This window comes from Notothenia rossii (genome assembly GCF_949606895.1).
Source record: "Notothenia rossii genome assembly, chromosome: 9".
NCBI classification, from domain to species: domain Eukaryota; kingdom Metazoa; phylum Chordata; class Actinopteri; order Perciformes; family Nototheniidae; genus Notothenia; species Notothenia rossii.
In genome coordinates this window covers 56,741,391-56,765,796 of record NC_136907.1, presented here as the reverse complement: position 1 = coordinate 56,765,796, position 24,406 = coordinate 56,741,391, and the positions used below count along the sequence as shown (strand labels likewise).

The 24,406-nt window shown below is 39.8% G+C and overlaps 1 long non-coding RNA gene across 1 annotated transcript in view; it reads left to right on the top strand.

Annotated features, from left to right (window-relative positions):
* LOC307018587 overlaps positions 1 to 24,079 on the top strand; it is a 43,856-nt gene extending 19,777 nt beyond the window's left edge. The window contains exons 2-3 of the long non-coding RNA XR_013802456.1: positions 3,292 to 3,442; positions 23,509 to 24,079. This is a non-coding gene — a long non-coding RNA (uncharacterized lncRNA). The remainder of the gene's footprint in view (positions 1 to 3,291; positions 3,443 to 23,508) is intronic.
* Positions 24,080 to 24,406: the final 327 nt, after the last annotated feature.

Below are 24,406 nucleotides of genomic sequence, written 5' to 3'. Positions count from 1 at the left end.
AGGCGCCTTCACACCGAAGTACTTTTCCCACTTTAGTTCCGATATAGTTCCAAAATGTCGCGTTCACACCAAAAGAGCCGGAACTAAAATTAGTTAATCAGAACCTTTTTCACCCCCTTTTCCGTCAGTTTTCCGTTCCTGCTAGAGAGCAGGTACTTTCGTGGGAGAAAAAGGTTCCTATGTCTGATTGGCTGGGCGGAATGCAAACCACGCCCCGTAAAACTCCCAAAAAGTTTTATGAAGCCGCCATTTTATTATCCTCGCATCAGCATTATTAGCATTAGCATTAGCCCAGCGCAGAAACGCAGAGAGACTAACTTATGGCAACACAAAATAAAACATGGGAGCGTTGGAGAAGCTGCTGGGAGTCCCAGCAGCTTCTACTGAAGCCAGTCCCAAACTCCGGGGACTTCCGGCCAGGGGCTTCGGGTGGCAGTATATGCCGTGAAGTGGTTTGTGGCCTGCCAGTAAACCCAAAGCAGAAGAAGAAGAAGTGACGTCAGCGGCTTTATTTGCCTAATCCTTCCCCAGGAACTTATTCCAGTGTTAGTTCATGAGAACTAAAGAGTTCTCATGAACTAAGTTCTGATGAACCTTTGTGGGAAAAGTACTGCGGCGTGAATGCGCCTAAACTCAAAAACACACATACAGACTCAAAAACACACACGCACATTAACTGGAGGTTGTTGTAGATGTTTTATTGGTTCTCTTCCACACACAAGCCATTGTGTAAAACCGGTTATAGGCCTATGCAAAATAGTTTATTTCTAATGCACGGTACACGGCCATCCACAAGTTACAGTAACACACACAAAAGCTGTGCGATCAAAACATCCACAACCAGTTACTGGACTCAAACAGGACACATGCGTCATGTGTTTCATACTCCTCTACACCCTGCAGAATGAATAATGACCAATGGAAATGTCTGTATATATCAGCTCCCTATTGTTAATCTATTTTGGGTTCTCTTAGCGTGTGCAGACTGACCTTTGACCTGCAGGTGTTAATGCATGTGAGTGGTTGTTTGAGTGGTTGTTTGAGCGGTTGTTTATGTCACCAGAGAGCCCAGCGAGGTGACACCGTGCGCAAGGGTGTAACTTTGGTTTGAGAAGTGGGGGGGACACAAAACAGGGGGTCCTCCGCAAATAAACATTTTCTCAATTTAATTCCATTTTCTGCCTTAATAAATCCAAGAAAAATGTGTAGTGTATATAATGAGTGTGCACACTTATCTAGTATCCTATCCATGTGAACCTGTCTTATTTGTGATGACCTCACATCCTCTAGGGGGGTCTGGGGGCATGCACCCGGGAAGATTTTTTCTTTAAATTGAAGTTAAAAGCATCAATCTGGTTCACTTTGAGGGCAACGTTAAGAGATTTATGGATGCAGCTCTCAACACTCATATGAAACAGAACTGTATATATTTCAATAATCAAAAAACCATTAAAATATGCTCACAACCAATAACAAATCATTGATAAACTCCTCTCTCCTATCTTTATCTTACCTAGTCTGCATTCTTTCTTTTTATTTATGCATATTTGACTAATCACTCCCCTTTCAAACTGTGTTTTTTATTTTTGTACTGACCTATAGTACACATTGGAAGGATTTCTTAACTTATTTTGTATACAACTAATATTACATAGATGGAAATATTTGTTTACATAGATGACCAAACCGTTTGAGACCCACTGAGATAACTTAGACTAAGGTTTACAACCTAATCACTCAGAGTCCTTTACCTCCCTGAACTGACGTTATCTCTCTCAGTCCGACAGGAGAGGACTCTCCCCCTCCTTATTGTTGAAACAGCTTCTAATCTCCCTTAGCTCCGAGCTAGCACCAGATGCTAACAACAACCCGTAACTCTCTCATTCTCTCTCTCTGTCTCGCTCTCTTTCTATCTCTCTCTCACAAGATGCGCTCGTGCCACACACACACAGACGCTCCTCCGTGACGAGGACCGCTTGCGTAAACAAATAATAATAAACACATTTAAAAAGTCGGGGGGACACAAATAGGATTTTGAAAAGTGGGGGGGAAATGTCCCCCCTGTCCCCAGTGGAAATTACGCCCATGCGGTGTGCTGTGACCTGTAGTAGTGGACTCTGCCAGGTTCCTCTTTCCATGGAGTTTCATGTCCGGTGAACTCCTTATCATTCGGCTGACATGATTTTCCTTGGAAGGGAGTGTACTCACACACCAATGCGCGCGCGAACACACACACACACACACACACACACACACACACACACACACACACACACACACACACACACACACACACACACACACACACACACACACACACACACACACACACACACACACAATGCACTGGGTTGTGTCTAAATTACATGGCTATGTGATCAAATCGTTTTTTTCTATGGTTTATTGGCTTTAATAATTTATGATCTAATACAATATGTATAATAATGATAATCAACATTTTCATTTCAGGGTAAAACACATTTCATCATTTAAGCCTTGATGCAATTTTTCCCCAGTGGCTACCAATGGCAATTAAATGAAAAATAATCCCCCTTTTTCTCTCAGACAATCATTTTAAAGAGAAATCTGCCTTTGGTAGGACACCAATTTGCAAAAAAATGGAGAATACTCTTAACCCTAACCCTAGGCACCAGCACAACAGAGCAACATTTGGGTAACTGGTTTCTGTTTGAAGTGTGTGTAGTGTTGATCAATCACATTTAGATGGCTTAAGTCAGTGCAGCTAAAGAGCTCGGCTGGAAATCATAAGAAGTTATATATAATGGAAAATATAGGCATCCATCGCTATTGTATAAAAAGACAACGTTGCTTGTATTAACTTGGCTAGTTTATTACTTGTCTTGGTCTTGTAAGTCCTCTTTCCACCACAAGTCATTTCACAGGTCTCAAGTTGCAAATCGGACTTTGACCGTTGCAAGCTTATTGTTGTCAGGCCAATAGCTGATGGGTTCAGAGATAGGGACACACCAAACAGCAAACAATGTCATTCATAACTGTTTGGATTATGAATTTTTAAACCATTAAGGTTTTCATATTTGCGCTTTTCCAGATCTCAATATAAAGTCTATGGACAATGTAAAAGGTCTTCAAGTCAATAGTTGCAAGTTGGAGTTCAGCACCCAGTTCTTGAGAATGTTCAAATATTGCCAATATCTGATTGAAGATTCAAATCGAATTTCCGTATATTTGTTTGCACCTTGTACAAATGGTTTCTGCCCTTTTATATGCTATTCTCTATATAATCATGCTTCTTGTGCCCTTAATCTCAAGGCTTCATGACTGCACTGCGATCTTCTTCTTCTTCGAGTCCGTAGCAATCTCAGATGTCGTTCTGCCAGTATCGGACACAGGCCACAGCTGATGGGGTAGGTTCTGCCAGGTCTTCTGGACTGCACCAGGGGGCATCGGCACATTCCAGTAGGTGAGACATTGTATGCACTGATCCACAGCTGCATGTGTCTTCTGTGGTGTAGTTCCACACTTTCATCAGTGCTTTGCACCTCCCCTGTGACTTCCAGGTTGTCCAGCCAAGGTCGTGGCCAATAGCGAGGCTTTCCGTTGGTGTGATTCCTCTGTCCAGCCATTCAAGAGCTTGTGTGTCATTTATCTGCTTATTTGGTTGTCTGGAGGGGCAGGACTGTCTGCAGAAAACTGGCTATGGATCAGAGCCTGGGTGGGGGTGCTACATGGCCATACAAGGGGTGTCTGATGTCTGTCTCCTGTGTTCTCCATTCATCTTGAGCGATACCTAGTCGTCTGATGTGTGGGGGAGATATGCCGGCTAGCGCGTAGAGGCAAGGGACAGCAAGATACATGGGATGCGTGTGGTTGGACAGTTTGTGGCCATCCCAGGTGACACTCAGTTCTTTTTTAGCGTCTCGGTTCCTCAGGTGGAAACTGCATAGTTGGGTTTTTGATGGGTTGGATTTCAGGTGGTTGTTATTGTAGTAGCTTGACATTTCTTGGAGGGCACTTTCAAGGACAGGCGCAATCTTCTGGAGGTCTACTTGTTGGGTGGTGATGCAGAGGTCATCTGCGTAGATGAAAATGCACTGCGATCATATTGTATTAATTCTACACTCACCGTTGTGTTTTGTTTACAGAGGGGAACTTTCTGATCATATCTAAACACATTTATTATAATGTCCCCACTGCTTTGTGTAGACATTATGTAGCCTGCAACATAGACAATATCACAAATTAAGACTTCCCAGATTCACAATTGCCCCTTTAATCAATTAGACTTAATGACCATATTATTGTATTCACCATGTGTATGTTAGCACACAGCGTCCCAATTAATCATGTATTGTTTCCGTCCATCGGTGTATCTGCAGGAGAGTGAACCACTTGTACGAAAGGTACCTTGGTGGAAAACTCTCAGGAAAATGACAGTTTGAAGTCTGAATGGATTTTGTCCGGCTTGTTTTCATCCAGTCTGCAGCTGGACATGAAAAGGTAAAGCATAGGTTTTGTTTAGAAAATTGCCCTGTGAAGGAAAAGAGGTCCAATTAGAGACGGCAGTTGTCTGGTCTCTCACCACAGCAATTGATTTTATGTGAGAATCCTTGTGATTATTCTCACATGTTTTAACATTTTGATATTGTTCAATTAAAAGGCCTGAACAGTACTTCACGATCATCAAACCTTTTAGCTTAGCCTGCTCTTCTGTGCTCATTCACCAACAGTTCAGGAAATAAGTAGTAAAAAAGGAGAAGCTGAATTTGGGACTTTTAAAATGAAAGTACAATATGAACATGATCAATAACAATATTAAGTGATGACACTGACAACAAGTTTTGTTAGCCAAGCTAAAAAAGCTGATTAATAACTGAATAAACCTGCAGGCCTTTTACAACCACTCATATGCTAAATTCAACACAATTACACATGTAATATTAACACAGTAATATCCTACTGCTGGGGTTTGCATTGGCTGGGTTGGAGTGGCTGTAGCTTCTGGTTGGAGGTTGATTTTGTTAAATGTCATGTAAATAAATAAACATACTTTTCACGTGAAAAGTATTTTAAATCAGATTCTGAGAAGCATGCATGACAAAACAAAGCATGTGCATGAAAAGAGAGATCACTCTATGTGTAGATTGGTCTCTGTATTCAAAAGAAAACTTGCATCCGAACCTTTGTGGTACTGGAGGAAAAGTCAGAGGATTACAAAGGTCAGAAGGATTCATACTCTGGGAACCATACATGTCTGTACACAATAGTGCAAACAAGTAGATGTTGAGAAATTGTTACCTCTTTCCCCTGGGATAAAAAAACCCACTAAGACCTAACATCTGGATCTTGTCATAGTTGGAAAGATGCCAATTGAAATTGAATCCGGGGATAAATGATTCTGCAGAATCTCCAGTTTTTTTTTTTTTACATTTATTAGAACAAGTTCCTTGACAGTGAGTCTCACACAACATAGTACAGATACAGTATCATACTGTTATATACAAATATACATATATATATATATATATATATATATATATATATATATATATATATATATATATACACACATACATACAATATAATTAAAAAGTACAATATACAGTAGCTATTATCAACAAAGCATAAGAAATCCAATTAGAGGCTTACAATATATTCACTTTGCCAGATACCTTACAACAGGTGACCATTTCTCTACACTTCCATCTTGAATTGTAGTTTTGTTGTTACATTTTCCATATAGTTTACAACCTTAAGTCTTTGTGTATATTGGTCCAAAGTAGGGGGGTGATGTTTAAGCCAGTTTATAGTACCGTAATCATTTTATGGGTTATTAATACCAGAGCTCTATATACATCTTGTCTTTTCCAATTCCCCTTGAAGGTACATTCTCTAAAATCAACCTTTTTGGTTCATATAATACATTTAACTCCAAGATCTCTTTAATTTCCCTCATTAGCATTTTCCAAAAATAATTGCAGTTTTTTTCCCTCTAATTTGGATTATTTAGGCATTTATGCCAAGTCGACCAGGACCTCTCCCACTCATCATCCGTAACTACTGTGAAATATTAACATGATTTCACAATATTTAGCTGTAATATTTTACAATAAATTACTGTTTTACCACTTTACAGTCTTTACCTGTAATGTTCACAATATAACACTGTAATTTAGAATTTCACAGTGAAATCAATACAGGCACAGTTAATTACTGTGAATGTACAGGATAAATGATTACCAGGATTTCACAACATGTTACTGTATTATTTCACAGTAAAATACTGTATTCAGACCATCCTCTGTGATAACACAACAAATTAAGGGATTTTCTTGCTTTTATCGCTCTTGCTTGGCTTTAGATTTACTAATTTCTTTCTTTGGTGCAGGTTTTACTTAAATTGAAAGGGGCACCGCTGCATGCCTTAAAATAAACGATGTAACATATAAATCTATGTAAAATTGAAATTGTTGTCTTGGCTTAGTGTTTTCAGGTGCTTCCATGGGCATTAATCCTGAGATGGGCTCGAAAGCCAAAAAGAGGCATGGCAATTCAAACCCCCTTGTCAGCACATTCTTCAGAAAAATTGTTGACTTTGAGTGGATGTCTGTGTAGACATGTGTTAAGTGCTCCCCTCCTTGTTTTCTTTTCTGTCTGCCCCTGGCTCCGCCTCTGCCCAGGTGTTCCAAATTCCACTCAGCCGTGTGCATATATAAAGAGAAGCTGGAGGAGAAGGATGTTTCGCCTATCCTAACGCCGGAGACACTGTCATTAGAATACCTCCTTGCCATTTTGAGCTGTAGGCCATATTTTTGCAGATGTGTTTATGTTTAGCCTGGAGGACCTGGTACTCCAGTTTTCGCGGCTTTATTTTGTTTCCCATAGGGTTTATATTTGATTTCTGGTTAGGGCGGGGGGAGCTCTGGGTCCTACGGTCCGTGGTGTGGCTGGCTCGGGTTCCCTCCTTCTGTTTGTTCCTTTTGGCCAGTCCTCCAGACCTCTTTTTCTTTCCCATTGCGCTTGTGTGAGCAAACGGCTGATTATCAATAAATGCTCGTTACCAAGTACCGGTTATTGCGTGTATTCTTTCATGTTGCGGGTCTCAGCACGAGCCACTACCGCGGAGTAGAGCTTGGGGCCATAACAACATTTCCAAGACACTGTGAAATGTATTTTGCACTACAATGGAGTAATAAAAAGTTAAAATGGGCATTTTCTTTGTTTTTCTTTGTTGATTGAGTTGATTGAATTGTGTAGTTATGGCACAATCCCAGTCAAATTTACAATATATTATCGTATTATTTAGATTTGTATATTTACAGTAAATTACTGGCTACTGTGTTGCATTACTTCTACACTAATAGTGTGAACATACAGGTAATTACTGTAATTTATGTACAGCAAGGTACCATAATACCACAGCTCTGTACTGCTATATCACAGTAATTCCATGGGCATGGCAACTGTAAAGTCACAGTATTTAGTTGTACTTTTATTCTAATTTACTGTAAAATATATACAGTAAATTACTGTGGAATATTTACAGTAAATTACTGTGAAATCCATGCAACTAGTAGCCAGTAATTTATTGTAATTTTACAGCCAAACATTTTACAGTGTATGGTATTTTCTTCCAATTCCCATTTATCTCTTACATTAAAATCTGTTAAACCCAACCTAGTTCTTTTGTACAAACAGGATATTGTTTTTGTTGTATGAATTTGATTCTCCACCACACCAATCCAGTATTGTTCAAAATTGGTCTGTGTTCCTTTAATTTTGTCCCATTCTTTGTGCGTCGTCAAATAGTGTCTTATTTGAATATATCTAAACATTTAAGTGGCCGCAATTCCATATTGGGCTTGGATGTGTGAGAAAGCCCTGAAGGTTGTTCCGTCAAATAATTTATTAATTGTGATCAGGCCTTTTTCCCCCCACCTAGCAAAGCCACCATCGCTTTTTAGCCGATAAGAAGTCACAAATAGAGACTATTTTAGTTGCCCTGGATAGAGACCAAGGTCAATTCAACAACTTCCTTATTTTCGCTCGATTATATTTTACCCATTCATTTTGAACTTTACATTTTCGCCTTTCCTTTTCCTCCATAAACGGGAGGGCAGAAATTAACACATTATTTACAGTGTTTTGTTCTATTTGTACCCATTTTGTTTCCATATCAAGCCTAATCCATGAGACCAATATTCGAAGTTGGGCTGCCCAGTAGTAGCTTCTAAAATGAGGCTAAGGATAGGGGGAGTATCTCCCATCTTTCTAAGTCCTTTTGTATCTGAGAAATAAGTTTATCATAATTAGCTGTGTATAATTGTGAAGAGTTAGGGGTCAGAAGTACCAAGTACCTAAAGCCCTTTTTGACCCTCTGAATTTCGTAATTTTTTCTAATCAATTCAGCCAGCGGTTCAATACACAATGCAAACAAAACTTCCCTGCTGAACACCTTTCTTAATTTCAAAAAAATCTGAGCAGTATCCATTCACCCTGACTCTAGACACTGGGTACTTTTATAGTAGTAATCCACTTTATACAAGTTGAACTGAATCCCATTTGTTCCATAGTGACATTTAGATCCAATCCACCCTGTCAAACGCCTTCTCTGCATCCAGACTCAGAAGCATTGAGGGATGCGCGGAATCTCTTGCTATAGACTGTAGATTTAAGGTTCTCCTGATATTATTTGCACCTTGGCGACCTGGTATGAATCCAGTCTGGTCAGTGTTCATTCATTTCCTTTGATATTTTTGCATTCGGTTGGCCAATATAGAGCTAAGAATCTTCACATCACTTCCAAGCAGACTAATAGGTCTATACGAGCCACACTCACTCGGCTCCTTCCCCTCTTTTTGAATTACTGTTATTATCCCCTCAGAGCAGCTCTTAGGTGGGTCATTTTCATTCACGGCATAGTTAAAAGACATGACAACGTTTCGGCGCAAAATCTTCCATGAAAGTCTTGTAAAATTCAGCGACTTAATGGTTTCTCTTATTTCACTTTCTAGAATGGGATCTATTAATTGCTTTGCCTCTTCCTCCTTTAACTTTGACAACTTGATATTTTGGAAGACTCCTCTCAACTTCGACATATTTTGAGCCTCACCCGAAGCATCATAGAGATCCTTATAAAATGTTTTAAAAGCTTCTGCTACTTCTACCGGGTGAGACACCTCAGACAAGGACGTGGGGTGCTTTATTTGAGATACTATACGATTGGACTGCTCCTTTCTCAACTGAAAAGCAAGTCATTTGCTTGCTCGGTTCCCCTTCTCATATAGTCTCTTTGATTCGTGAATCAGAGAGCTCCCTCCGCCTTGCGAGTGAGTAAATCATCTAGCTCATCTCTAAAGCCCTTAAATTGTTTAAATTATTAGCATCTCCAGTTAATTTATGCTCATGTCCTAATCTTTTTATATCACTTTCCAATTGTTTTTCCTTTTCAAGTCTTTGTTTATTGAATTTGACCGCTATTTCAATACACTTACCTCTCAGTACAGCCTTTGCTCCATTCCAAAGTATGGAGGGGGATACTGACCCATTGTCATTTATTGTAAAATAATCTTCTGTTGTTTCTTTTAGTTGTTGTTTAATAACTGGGTCTGTTAACATGGAGACATTTAACCTCCAGTATTTAAAATGCCTATCAAAACCCAAATGTATACTCATCCTTTCTGGGTTATGGTCTGATAATGTAACAGGTTCAATAACACAATCTTCAACCTTGTAGAAGCTCTGCTTAGATATACAGATCATATCAATCCTTGTATATGACCCATGCACGTTCGAGAAAAAAGTGAAGCCCCTTGTTTTTGAGTTCTTAGCTCTCCAGCTATCAACTAGACCTAACTCATCCAAAATATATTTTTACTTTTTACATATCCCCTGGCGAAGTTGTAGACCTGTCCTAGGTCTTATCATAATATAAAACTAAGAATCTCCAGTTCTGATTAGCCGTGTTGGAAACTTGACACCCAGATGGACACAATAATTCTCGCACCTTTTCAGCGACGATTCCATGTGACATGCATTGAATTTAATATATATTAAGTAAAATCAACAAGGATATCAACAATAATCTTACTTTTTTAACTTACAAAACATAAATTTAACATGCTCTCCTTATTGCACTCAGACTCCATTTAAAGAAATGGTAATTTTACATGGCTGATCGTCTTCAGACAGAGCTGTCTTTGTTGGTCTTTCCACTCTTTCAACAATGACCAACTCTGGTTGGAGAGTTTGAAAGAGATCACCATCACATTTTGTTTACCAAACCTGCTTCTGGTGCCGGCTGGCATTCATGCAGATGAACAGGGAAAACCAGAAAAACAAAACTGAAAGCACTCTCATCTACTGGAAATGGGAAGAGTCTATCGCCTATTTTAGCAGGTTTTCCTGTGTTTTCAAAAGCTGCATAAACATGGGGTTGGTGGAAAAGGGTATAAATAAGTTTGATTTGCTAGTGACTTTGTCATTAGGATTCATCCTCTGGGCCTCACGCCTGAGAACTGTTTCGATATTTCAATGAACTAGACCAAAGTGGTGGATTTCCATTCATAGAGACAAGGCTAACATGTTTGATCTCCTTTATCTCAAACAGGTCCTGTCCTGGGGCTAAAAAAGTTGTACTTGATTTTTCGGCAAAGGAATCCTTTGTGTGAACAAAAAAACCCACTATCTAAAACCGACAGTTCCATGCGTGAAAGAGGCTTTTGGGTTTGTACATTTCCGCGCTTTTATGACATTCAAGAAAATAAGGACACTATTTTAGAGCTTTAGAGTTCTTTCTTTTCCGGTTTGACATCTGAAAGCCTTTTCTTTGGTCCCCGGGCTCACCCCTGGGAATACATCATAGCAGGCGATGACAGAGACACTAGAGAGCAGAGCTTCGGAGAATGAGAGGGAAAGGAAGAAAAAAATGGAAGTAAAGAGAGAAAGAAGGTAAGACGGAGTGGTGAAAGAGAAAAATGAAGAACATAGAGAGGGGGAAGAGATTAAGGAAGTGACGGGTTACTCTGGAGGGCTTTGAGTTACGTTAATAGAGTAATACAAAGTGTCAACTAAGAAGAGGATGGAGAGGTCACTCCATCCAAAGAGCTGTGTTCCATTGTCACAGAGCGACAGGTGATAGGGCCTGGGAGTTAAGAAGGGTTGTAGAGATAAAGGACAACATGTCACTGAGGGGTTGTACTCTAAAAGACAAAAAAAAAATCTCTTTGCTCCAAGAAACACTTCCTCAACAATGAGATCGGGAAATATCTTGCAAAACAGCAAGAGTATAATGTTTGCAAAATACTTGTAATTCTAATGCTTGAAAGACATTTACATTTACAGATACATTAGGCGCGTTCACACCGCAGTACTTTTCCCACTTTAGTTCCGATACAGTTCCGAAATGTTGCGTTCACACCAAAATGAGCCGGAACTAAAATTAGTTCATGAGAACCTTTTTACCCCCTTTTCCGTCCCTGCTAGAGAGCAGGGACTTTCGTGGGAGAAAAAGGTTCCTATGTCTGATTGGCTGGGCGGAATGCAAACCACGCCCCGTAAAACTCCCAAAAAGTTTTGTGAAGCCGCCATTTTATTATCCTTGCATTGTATTATTAGCATTAGCTAATGCTAATGCTAATAATGCAATGCCCAGCGCAGAAACGCAGAGAGACTAACTTATGGCAACGCAAAAAAAACATGGGAGCGGTGGAGATGAGGAGGTGTCGGCGTCCTGGCAATTTACTCGGAAGGCTTCAGTAGAAGCTGCTGGGAGTCCCAGCTGCTTCTACTGAAGCCAGTCCCTAACTCCGGGGACTTCCGGCCGGGGACTTCGGGTGGCAGTATACGCCGTGAAGTTGTTTGCGGCCTGCCTGTAAACCCAAAGCAGAAGAAGAAGAAGTGATGTCAGCGGTTTTATTTGCGTAATCCACCCCCAGGGATTTATTCCGGTGTGAACGCGATCTATATTTAGTTAATCAGAACTAAAGAGTTCTGATGAACTAAAGTGGGAAAAGTACTGCGGTGTGATGCGCCTATTGGCTATGTCACAACTGATTGTAACTGTGAAAATGGAACCATATAAATCTGTACAAACTACAGAAAAGCCCTCAAAATGTGCCAAAAATGAGTTCTCTGACTTACATGAATGCATCATCATATTATTGTGAATCTAAAAGAAACTTGAAGCATTATCATTTTCAGTACATTTCGAATTTTGGGAGGTATCAATTTGCATGTCTTGTATAATTGGTGTTACGTTGTGTACATCTCATTTTATGTATTGCATTTTAGTTTTACTGTGCATAGTGTTGGGTTATATTAGCCTATATGTCAGTATTTGTATAGAAAGCTGGTATACTGACAAAATTGCTTCTTGTTTCTGTATTATTATTGATACAACTAAAATAATGTAGTGAAAATATCCCACTTTAGTAAAGAAAATATCCTGCTTTAGTATACCTTATGATAAATCCCAGCTAACAGTTGCTCCAGCATTAGGTTTAAAAGTTTACAAGACAACATGAACAGTGGTAAATGACACCTTGAATGGGGATGAGGCTTGGGTATGTGAGGTGTCCTCTGACTAATTACTCCTGTCCCCGGGCACACAAAGTATCGAGGAGGCAAAGGTCAAGGCTATCCGTCAGGCTTTGGTGAAACTCATTTACCTCTCAGTAAGCCTTACTCTGATACTGCAGGGACTCAGATGGAAACCTCCGATAGCATTGTATCACTTGTATGCTCTCTGAGAACTATGCAAGGGTGCAGTACACCTCCTTTTAATGGAGGCACATGTTTGAAAACAAACTACACAGCTTTACTATACAGAGTAATACTAAGAAAGGTGTTGGAGGCTTTGATGTGATGACTTATTAAGGTTGTGCATTTGTGGTGTAACATGTGAAGAAATTACAGAGGAAATTCCCTTGCCAGACATATGCCAGACATATATGATGATGATCTGGTTAGATTTGAAATGTTTAACTGATTACCAAGTCAGTACTCATATGATGATTGCGTCACATGAGTGACATGAGAAAGGTAACCTGTGTACTTCAGAAAGATAGACGAAGCTACTTCCTCGTACCTAAATGACAGAATATGTTGTTTGCCAGTGGGTGCATTTTTTTCGACTGAATCTGCAACAGGCGAACATTTTGAAACAGTATTGGTCTTGAACCAGTGGTTGACGTTGTGGATTGAAACAAAACCATGCTGGTAGCTCACCAGGTAAAGCTGGTGGAAAATATTTTAAGGTTGAGGCCATACTAGAGCAACGTGGGCCCCCTTTGCTACACGTCGTCCCCTCTATCTACCCTTTTTGTCTAGTTTTAGCTGTACTAAATAATAAAGGGAAACCCCCACAAAAGTGTCTTTAAAAAAAATGTGTTGTTGTGTACTATCGTGAGTTAGGTACGTTACGTATTTGAGTTATTTATGTTACAAAAGTTGAGAACATAGTTTAAAATAAGTCAGCACTGTTAGAACACTTCTGTTTCATGAAGAACACAAATTATGGTCTGCAATGTCAAAGTCCTGACCCACTTCCTACATGGACTTAGTTGCTCTTTTTATTACGTCACTTGAATTCCTCCTTTGCTCCAGATATAATAACTTGAATTAATCAAAAGACAATACACAAAATATTAGTCGTAAAAGCGCTGCCTGCATGCATAGAAGACTATAATGCAGTTTTGTAGGATGTGAAAACATTTTATAGACAAGAAGAGGATCCTCTAGTCTAAGGGTACATTAGGACACCCAGCCAGTAGCCAGCTAGCATTTGCACACACACACATTGTTGTGGTCCTGAAAACCAACTCTTCCTGGATATCCAGTCCTAACACTTGGCCTGCAGTTACTGTATCATTGACACACAAAAACACAAACACAAACAAACAAACAAACACACACACACACACACACACACACACACACACACACACGCACAAATAAAAACACAAATAAAACGACATGCACTATTAACCTTGGGAATAATCCCAAATCAGCTCATTTAATTTTACAAACTGCAACAAACACACAAAACAATATCAGTGAAGAGCAACAGGCTTCTGTTACATTTTGTGGTGTGTGTGTGTGTGTGTGTGCGTGCGTGCGTGCGTGCGTGCTTGTTGAATCGGCGTCGGGAACACCACCGGAAGTCGACAAAGGGATAACACTGATTGGCTGTTCAGCTAGCGAATCAGTGCATGAGAAGCGTTTAACGGAAGTGAGGGAGGTAATCAAATGATTTAAAATGGAAGATGGAACACACACGGACGGCTATTTTACCTCATCGGTTTATAGAGCTCCTGTTCGTTCATGTTTTCAATGGACGAGAGTGAAAATGGAAAGAAAAACGCTATTTGTTGTTTGTTTATATCACGGAGTCTGTTCTTCTTCTCTGTCTTCCGGTTGTTCATGTTGTTGCCTCTTTTGAATGATGAATACACACTACCGCCGCCTGCTGGTAAGGAGAGTTATTGCCACTCACACATGCGCAGTTCATACGTGCTCGGCTCGGATTTGCGGTGTGTTCCAGTGCGCGAAGTCGACAAATACGCAGGAGAGTCCGGCGACGCAACAGTCGGTGTCGGCGACTTCAAGGTGACTGGCCGGTGTATCTGGGCCTTTACCTGTTCGTGAAAACCTGTCTGTCGGGGGTGGTATACAGTTTCCAGTGTGGATGAGCTCCCGTAGGAAACCAATGAGTCCCATCTTTCTGCGGAGAGCCTGAGGTGTTAAACCAGAGAAAGGTTCCCGATGCAACAGTTAGCTATTGTGGCCTAGGGGAGGATTAATGAGGTTGCGCAGCCTGAGGCGCACATCACATCTGTGGTTTCAGATGTGACCTATGTGTCATTTTCTGTTATTACATTTACCTGTCATTGTCTGTGTGTGATGTCTCCTTGAATGATATAGATAAACAACTCAACAGGCAGAAAGTTATACATACCTTATTCTTTTGGTTTTCATTCTTAGCTCAAAGTGCCTTCAGCAGACATTGAGCAACATTGGAGTTGTGTTTCTAACAACTTAACAAATGTCCGGTGTTCTTCTTCTTTAAGTAGTTTGCTCTTTACCAACTACTTAGGAGAAAACCTCCATCTTTTTAGCCACTAAATGCTGCACTACTTTCACCAGCCAGTAACTAATTTTGACAGTCTGCCATTTAGTTTTTGGGGGATAGTATACAATGGATTTATCAGACCTTTTTGATTAAAAAACAACTGCCATCTTGTCGGGATAAGTTTCATACAAGCTGTGATGGTTAACCACAACAATTATGTTGTCCTCTGTAAAACCAAAACAATAAGCTGAAAGGCGATTAAACTAGCCATTTCAGAGATATGGAGTTCATGGGAAGGGACACATTTGAAAATGGAAGGATAGACAAATACATTTCCTTTTATTCATTTTATTGATTATAGTCTCCATAGTACTGTTCTGCATTCCTAAATACATTATTATGAATACATTGTTGTGGTCAGTGGCCATTTCAGATCACATAAAATTAGATTACATTATGTTACTACTGGTGAACTCTGACAGTAAAATATATGAGAAAGTATTTCTGATGACTAAATGCAATTATATTCTTCAGCAACTCCATCAAGAACGGCAATATTTGACAGTTTGAAGCCCCTTATTTATTTGTAATGACAATGTTGTAATAATCTCATTTTTGTATGTTTTTGGAAAGGCAAAGGTTGAGATTCCCTCAGCTAAAACCAATAACATTTTCCCAGCAAACAAATTAACACAACTTTTTTCTAATGCAATCACATCTAATTAAAAGCTAACACAGACAATGTCGCATGACTTCCCCTCACCACCAGCAGCTATAGATGGACTAGTTTTCGGTGAGATGGCGTTTAGTTGTTTTGTTAGCAACCACCTTTTTCAAGACTCAGCAAGGTTTAAATTGCATGATTGATGATCAACTGAGTTAGGGTGAGGGTAACACGCTGGACAGGGCACCGGTCACAAGCTAACACACCAACCAATTATCACACAGACATTTCAGGCAATTCAGAGATTTTAATTGGCCCGACCTACAGGTCTGTTGAAGGGAACTGAGGGAACTCACATGGCAGGAGCTTCCCTGTGAGGCAACCTTGCTAACCAATGACTCACTACTGTAAGTCATGGCTTATATCTGAATTGACAATAAGTTTTTATTAAAAGATTTTTGAGGGATTTACTTTGAAAACAACACGTTTATTTTCATTTCTGTTGTCAAGATTTAAAACTGAAATAAAACATAATTTTCCTTGGCACTGCTTCAACAATTGAAACTTTCATTTGCTAGTAATTAGGAGCTAACTAAACTAAGGCCTAGTATAACAATTGAAATTGGTGATAATAACCACTAACTTGTCCATCTAATTCACACAAAGGCTGCAACAAGAGAGAGAGAGCTCAAATGCGTCTTGTTCCTTCTTCTCTTGAAAATCCCTTTAATGATTGTTTCTATATTGAAGGTTTAAGAAACCAACAACTTTTTATTCTTTAGTAGATCTTATTGTATCCTATGAGTTAAAATAAAACGTTATCTGCCTTGAGGTGAAATCAATGGTTGTGGATTCGATCCAAGCCCCTGCAGACAACATGTCAATATATCCTTGGGCAAGATACTTTACCCAAAGGTGCTCCCAATGGCATGGCCAATGGTGTGTGAATGTGTGTGAATGTTCAGTGTGTGTGTGTGAATGTTCTGGATACATTCTGTATAAATAAGTTGTAAATTGGTTAATGATAACTAAGAATGTTAAGCGCTTTCAGGGGTCGTCAAAACAAGAAGAAGTGCTATGTAAATACAGTCCATTCACCATTTATCATAATTGATATAAGTGATAGAAGAAACGCATTGATTGATTTAATATAAAGTATGTGCTCTACTTTTTCCTCAGTTATTTTGACATATTAAGCAGTAAACGTTACAGAGGGATGGGCATATCCAAAGTACTGTTCTGCACGCCAAGGTGACTCACTTTTAATGTTGAAGCTTTTTCTCTTTTGTTTGGTCCTTCTCTCTCTGGCACTTTCACCACCCAAGACTTGGGTTCAGCAAACTGTCGCCAGTTGTACTTTCTGCATTGTCATGGTTTTATGATTGAGCACATGTTACGCCTTATTTGCATAATGTGGTACTGTCAACCATTCTACAAGATGTACCTGTCATTCATGTCATTGTGTGTGTGTGTGTGTGTGTGTGTGTGTGTGTGTGTGTGTGTGTGTGTGTGTGTGTGTGTGTGTGTGTGTGTGTGTGTGTGTGTGTGTGTGTGTGTGTGTGTGTGTGTGTGTGTGTGTGTGATAATGCTTTAATTAACTGTCGGTTTTTCTCTTCATGTGGTTGCAGTGAGCGATAGTATCAACAAACCACAGGCGCCATTACTGGACCAAACCAGTCAAACGAAAGAAAAAAACAACAACAGTTGCCAGTCTGCTTTCTGTCTCTATGTGTGGTCTGTTAATGAGGAATAGTGACGTAGAGAACAGGACCCAGGATTGGCTGTTGCTGTTAGTCTAGGGGTGTTTGACACATACAGTACATTACTTACTTTGAGTGACAGTTTCTTTTCAGACCCAACCGTGGATTATATTTGCATATCATTTACAACTTTAGTTATAACTTGGCCGCCAAGAGTCATGTTTACCAAATAAGAAAACCCTTCAAGCGTTCTGTAGTTCCAGCTTCCAGGGTGTGAGGATTTAATGTTTTTTTTATTTGATATGACTTTCATGTTTGGAATGTGTGATCTTGTGCTTTGGGAAACTGAGAAACTGAAACTATTCATTATTTTCTATCAATTCATTGACAAAACAATTTGTCAAAAATAATCAGCTAATTAATAAATAATGAATAAAAAATGTTTGTATTTGGTTCCTCCAGATGCATTTACATCAGAACCTAAAACTGCATTTTCCTATGGTGTATTCGTCTAAGGAATTCATTTCCAGATGAATTCAAGTGCTTTCAGCTTATTTCACATGTGCTATTCTTAACAGCTTACACATGATCATATCTAATGAATTATCAGTAACACAACTGAAATAAATGCTTTTATGATTTAATTCAGACATTTCAATGGAAATCTAAACTTTCTGCCTAATGTAGTTTGTTAGTTAACGCATCAATTATGGTTAAAGCAAAGTGAATGGCACCATGGAAGTGTGACCAAATGCAAATTGTTTGTTATACAGACAATTTTCGGAGCAGAAGAACTCAAATTGGTTATTTAAAACCCCAATGATGAGGGTAAAATCGGTTCCTATTAAAATACTATACTCACATTCCTTTTTTTGTAATTGAGTGTCCAAATGCTTTATTGATTAATTCATTCATGTATTGATAGATATTCGAGAAAACGCAATTTAATATAATTTTCCAACACCACTGATGGATAATAACAAGCCAGAAGTGAGTAGACTAGCGGTCTTAACTAATCTGTGATGGACATACTGGACAGAATAGAAGGCTAGGTGAGATAGCGCCTGCTCTTTAACGGAAATGCAAGAGGCCAGCGTGAGATAAGAGCTGCATAGAACTGTCCATCCCTCTGCAAGCACTGCATGGATGAAGTGATAACACACAGGATTCTTAGAACAAATGACAGAGCAATAAGAGCTGACAACAGCTCATCCCGATCTGTGTGAATCATGGTACGGATCTCATTATGCTATATCTTTCTAATGACGTGATATTATGCTGATTAGATAGAAGAGAAAGGATAACTTTGCAGAGTTAACATTTGCAATCAGTGGAAGATAAACTAAATTAAGTTGTCATGGGAATGGTGATCTCTGCATTGAATAAACAAGAACAAATGTAAGGAAAAAAGAAAGGCCATCCTAAAAGTGTTTCGCCTAGGTCAGTCATATTTGGATATTATAGCCAAAGCATGGCAGCCATCCCTGACAGGAATGTAATTTTGTCTTAAGATGCTTTAAATAATCTATCAGGGTTGGTTCTAACTGAAAGCAACAAGTGACCCAGAAACTGTAAAGACACAAAAATGTGCCAGTACACGGCAGGCCATTGTAGTATAAGAAACCGTGTGTGTGTGTGTGTGTGTGTGTGTGTGTGTGTGTGTGTGTGTGTGTGTGTGTGTGTGTGTGTGTGTGTGTGTGTGTGTGTGTGTGTGTGTGTGTGTGTGTGTGTGTGTGTGTGTGTGTGTGTGTGTGTGTGTGTGTGTGTGTGTGTGTGTGTGTGTGTCCTTCTTTGAGGTTTTCAGAGTGTGTGCAGCCATGTGACAGTGCTGTGCCATTACCTCCTCGGTGAAGTTTGCTTTTGGTGCTTGGCTTGTTGAAACAGACTATTAAAGGTTGGAGGCAGACTTGGTCAAACAGCAGTTATCTGAAGTGGACCCCATTAACCCTCTAAATGTGACAGGAGAGCGGGGTCAGTATTTAGCAAAGTCAGTGAGCACATGACAAATTAGGGGTGAGAAAACTTGTCAAATCGATTTGAAAAGCGCGAAGATGAATGTATGTCGGCTAAGCCCTGTGCAAAGCAAACAAAGACCACCTCAGGGAGGTTTACACAGCAGAGAGGAATTACCCTGTCAGTGTTATGGCCTACTCTGTGGGAAATTACACCAATAGCTACAAGTAATGACAAATTAATACTAAAGTGCTTGCTTTCTCGCAGAAAGATGAACAGACTTAAAACACCGATGAGTCCACAAAATAAATCTCCCTTTTCTTTGTCAGTGGAGCATCTATAAGGATTTTCTCCTGATGACAAGGCAGATAAAAAGTATTTGTCTACTTCCTTAAGAGAGACAGAAAGTTTAGCATTGAATACAAACAAGCTGTTTTTAATATTGAAATCCTACACTGCAGCATCATCTCCAAAATCAACATTCCCATGAAGACAATGTAGGTTTGGAGGAACATTGAAAAAGTGAAGAATGGGAGGTGTGTCAAGGTTCATGGTGGCCTAAAGCTGGATTGACACAATACGCGGTAATACGGCTCTGCACTGACGTTGTGTTTCTACGAGAGAGTGGGCCTGCACGAATACGCGGAAGCGCTACGCTTGAGTAAAGAGCAAATCGCGTATCATGTGAAAAGCAACTTTAATTCTAGATCACACCTTGACGCTTGAAAAGTGTTGCAAAAAACCTTATTTTCTCAAGCGCCAAAGTAAACCTAGCATGCACTCCGCTTGCCGCTACATGTCGCGTTTTTATATTTTTGGATGCACATAAAGGTTTTCTTGTATTTTTCAGAACATGGCTCCAAGTTGCTCTCCTTGTCGGTGTAACACTTGGTCAAAGCTGTGTATCAAAAATGGTGGGCTCTGCTACTCTGATGTGGAAGGTCTTGCTAGCTAGTAAGCGGTTTAATTGTGTGAAAGCTTAAGAGTATATGTATGGAACCGGATATTTATATTCCTTATGTTTTGTTAGAAGTCAGTAGACAACTCTCTACAGTTACAACCCCTCTCCACAGGCACACCTTACTGTTTTTCCAACCAGCTCTGCCAGCAGCAGCACCTGTAGAAACCCGTGTCTGTGGGATCAGAACCTGAGACATTTTACTCTTAGCGTATTTTCTTTGATTCCTCACCCATCTATACCATGCATATGTACATAATGTATGAAAACAAACTTAATCTGACCGCCATTCACCATAGGTCCATAGCAGACAGTCCTCAGGATTTAGAATATATGATCAGCATTGTATCATTCATATAGTGGACGATTGTATATTTTAAATATAAAGCACATATTTTAGGTAAAGTAAAACTTCCCAACATAACCAATTTGCCCCAAAGATAAATCCAATTTGCATTAGCCAACAAGTAATGTGACAACGCCTATTCATATTTAAACATGGGAACTCTCCCTCAATGTTTGTTTTTGCATTTCCAGTTTGATATCTGAATCAGTATGTGCATGCATGTGTGTGTGTGCTTGCATGATTGCGTGTGTTAATCTGGATCGCTGCTTAAGAGAAGCCAGCACTGGCTCTTGCTCTCTTTGAAGCAGGCCCTACGGCTGTTCAGGTCCTAAATCTTATAATGGCTTCAATAACAGCCCCATATCTTCGTGACAGCTATTTCAAAGGCCTGGCAGGTTAAATGTACTGTACACCACAATTCACTCTGACAGCACAACACAGACAATCGAAAAGACATTATAAAACACCTTACCTCAGCAAAGGAAAAAAAATCAAGATGGAAATGGGATCGTTAAATGATTGGCAAGGTGAGCCATAAAAAGTGTTTTCATAAGGACAGGTTTACAGAACAGCTTAAGCTCTTTAATTACATGTTTAAAGTATAATGACAGCCCAGTGAAAACAACTGTTAAATTGTTTTAGGAATGGTAAGGATATTAGGGTTAGGGCTTGGGGTAGGGTTAGGGTCTGCATTACACTAAATTATCATATGCACAGCGTTAAACCTTTCTACTAGTGCAACTGGACGAAGACACTGAAATACTGCTTGCGTTCTGATCGAGCTATAACTACTTCATCAATGCCCATCAAAACCATGTTCCTTTCCACTAGGGATCTTCCTGATGACTAATTTCCCAGTTTAAACTTAGACTTTTTAACTAGTCCAGGAAACATGTTGCAGAGGCTGTTTTATAAGAGCCGTGATGTAATAAATGTGGGCCTGTGAAGTGTGTATTTTGTATCCATATATTCCAATACATTTTTCAATCTTTGCCTTTAACCAAGTTGAGTTAAAGCACGTATTGTGAAGTCATTACCATTATCAGGCCTGGTTCTCTGGGCAGCACAATGTTTGAAAGTATTTGGTGAAGACCAATCACATCACTGGTTTTACTCGTGGTTGCAAATGTATTCTTTAAAAAATCACACACAATCATCACACATTGATTTAACGTTATCTGTGCTGATTTAGGTTGGAGAGTGTGTCACTGGGTTACATTTATTGGTTGGTGAATATGGTTATACGTTGCTCTGGTCAAGTGATTATAAAACACTTTAATCTGACATAGCCCACATAAAACCTTACTTTACCTCGCTACTTGTCAGGCCCTTTTATGCTTTTTAGGGTCTTCCAAATCCTGTAGTGTGTTATATAGGTTATTTTGTCGCAGTATAGGCACAAAATACTAATATGAACCTGAAAATGAGCAGAAAAGGGCCCCTTTGCCATTAAAAGCTAACCGATGCTTGTTTTCACAAACTATGACAATATGTAATTTAAATGTGTGCATTTATTAAATATTAAAACGTTGGTTAATACATTTAACCAACTTTTTATTTCTGTTGTCAACTGGCTATTATCACAACCTCTAACTGACAGGTCAACCAATTGCTCACCTGTGAAACCACATTAACATTTGAATCAATCATTTTAGTCAAGGCTCTGCCATTGTTCCCACAGGGTTTCTCCACTCTACAGTCTTATGCAAATCAGATGTATTTTATTCTCACATATAACACAACACTTTGATCATAGACAGGTTGGTGCACCTCAACTGATGGTGCCAAATATCTTCAAAATGTTTTTACTTTAGTGAATAAAAAAAACAATTTAAAGTTTAACTGAGAGGTTATTCATGTCAGAATTTAAGAATCCGCGTAGCAACAGGTGAAAGATTGAAAATGATCACACCAGACAGAAGATTTTGCAGATCTTTTCTTGAGTGTGTGCAGAGGTTTTATCATGGTCCGTGTGAGGTAAAACGAAGCAAACATAAGTCAGTTTCGATGCTCAGATATTCACACGCTTTCCCTGCCATCCCTTCTTACGCACACGAAAGAATGTGGAATCTCTGCCAGAGTTTAATATATAATCACTAAACGTGATCTGATGCTAGCTGAATCCTCAGGCAATACCAAACCAATGCATAAAACCTTCCACTGTATGTGCTTTTGGCCAAGCCTGAACCTGTTCTTGCACCTGAAGGCACAGAGGAATGTCATTTTGCCAAAACCAGCCTCAGTAGAGAACATCACAAACCCTTGATATGTCGGTGCTGTTAAGATGTTATTATTGGCAAACATTAACTGCAGAACAAGGTGCGTATATAAACCTTCAAAGCAAAGGAAGTTTTTTTAAATCTGCAAGGTTCAGAAATGTCCCTGTCTCCCTAGAGCCAAACCGACTCCTCCTCTGATGAAGAGTCCCCCGGCCTGGTCCCAGTCACTCATCCCGCTCTGCTCTTCTTTGTCTCTGCTGGGGAGTGAGGGGGGTGTAATTGGCCGAGCCTGCTCAGGTGAAAGCAGACCTCTTGTCTGGGGACACAAAACCGTCTCTCTGTGTGTGTCTGCAGCGCCACAAGGTCAAAAGGACATGCCGTTTTCGGACACAGACACACACACACACACACACACACACACACACACACACACGCACACACACACACAGACACACACGCAGACACACACACACACACGCACACACACACACACACACACACACACACACACACACACACACACACACACACAGCCCTCTTCACTCATCCTACAGCCCCCAACAATCACTGCAGCTACCTGGGAAAGGTAATTATTTGCTCTCCTGTCTGTTTCTTTCAGAGCACTCAGCTGCCAGGTCTGAGAAGAAACAGGGACTGAAAAAAGTATCTTCGCTCTGGATCTGTTGGAAACATTGGATAAAGTTTTTTTTGTTTTAGCCTTACACTTGGGTTAGTTGTGTAGTCCCCTTTTTTAAATGTTAAAGTGCAAACTGTGTCCGGCACAGCTTTGCAACCTGCTGTTTTGGAATAAAAACAATTGGAAGTACATGATGTGCTCAGAGCCGCAGGATGCACATGACGACACATTGCTCAACATGATGTAAAAGAAGGTGATGCAAAATGTCCTGCCAGCTGATAGAGGTGCAGTTTCACCTGAACAAACATGACCTGAAGGAAGAGATGCTCAGAGGGCGTAACATATTCCCAAAATCACAGCTGCTTTTGAGATGAGAAGGTACTTTTGTCAGTGAATATACAACTGCAACAATGCCCCCATATTGTTTTGCTTATTGACTAATGACCTTCCTACTGTAAAACAGTAAAAACGTTGACACTAGTACAATTGATGTCTTTATTTTGTTTTTTGTGGAGGGGGGGGGGGTTTAGCACAATAAATGATAAGTAATCAATGCCTGGCATGAAGCATACACTTTTCTTTTACGGCTGCTGCAAGGGATTACGTGCATTTGTCAGTGCACCACTAGTAATCAAGACACTTATTTGATGGATTACAATCTAAAAATGTTAAAAACATTCCCGGTACCCTGAGAAAGAAGCCACCAACATTGTTGACCCTTTGACACACCCTGTAGTGTCTACAGCATGCCAGCAACGTTTAACTTATTGTGAATTACCTCAACATCTACTGAATGGATTGTTAGAACAATGTGTACAGCCAATCATGTTTTCCAGAGTTTGAAGGCATATGAACTTGGGGATCCCGTGACTTTTCCATG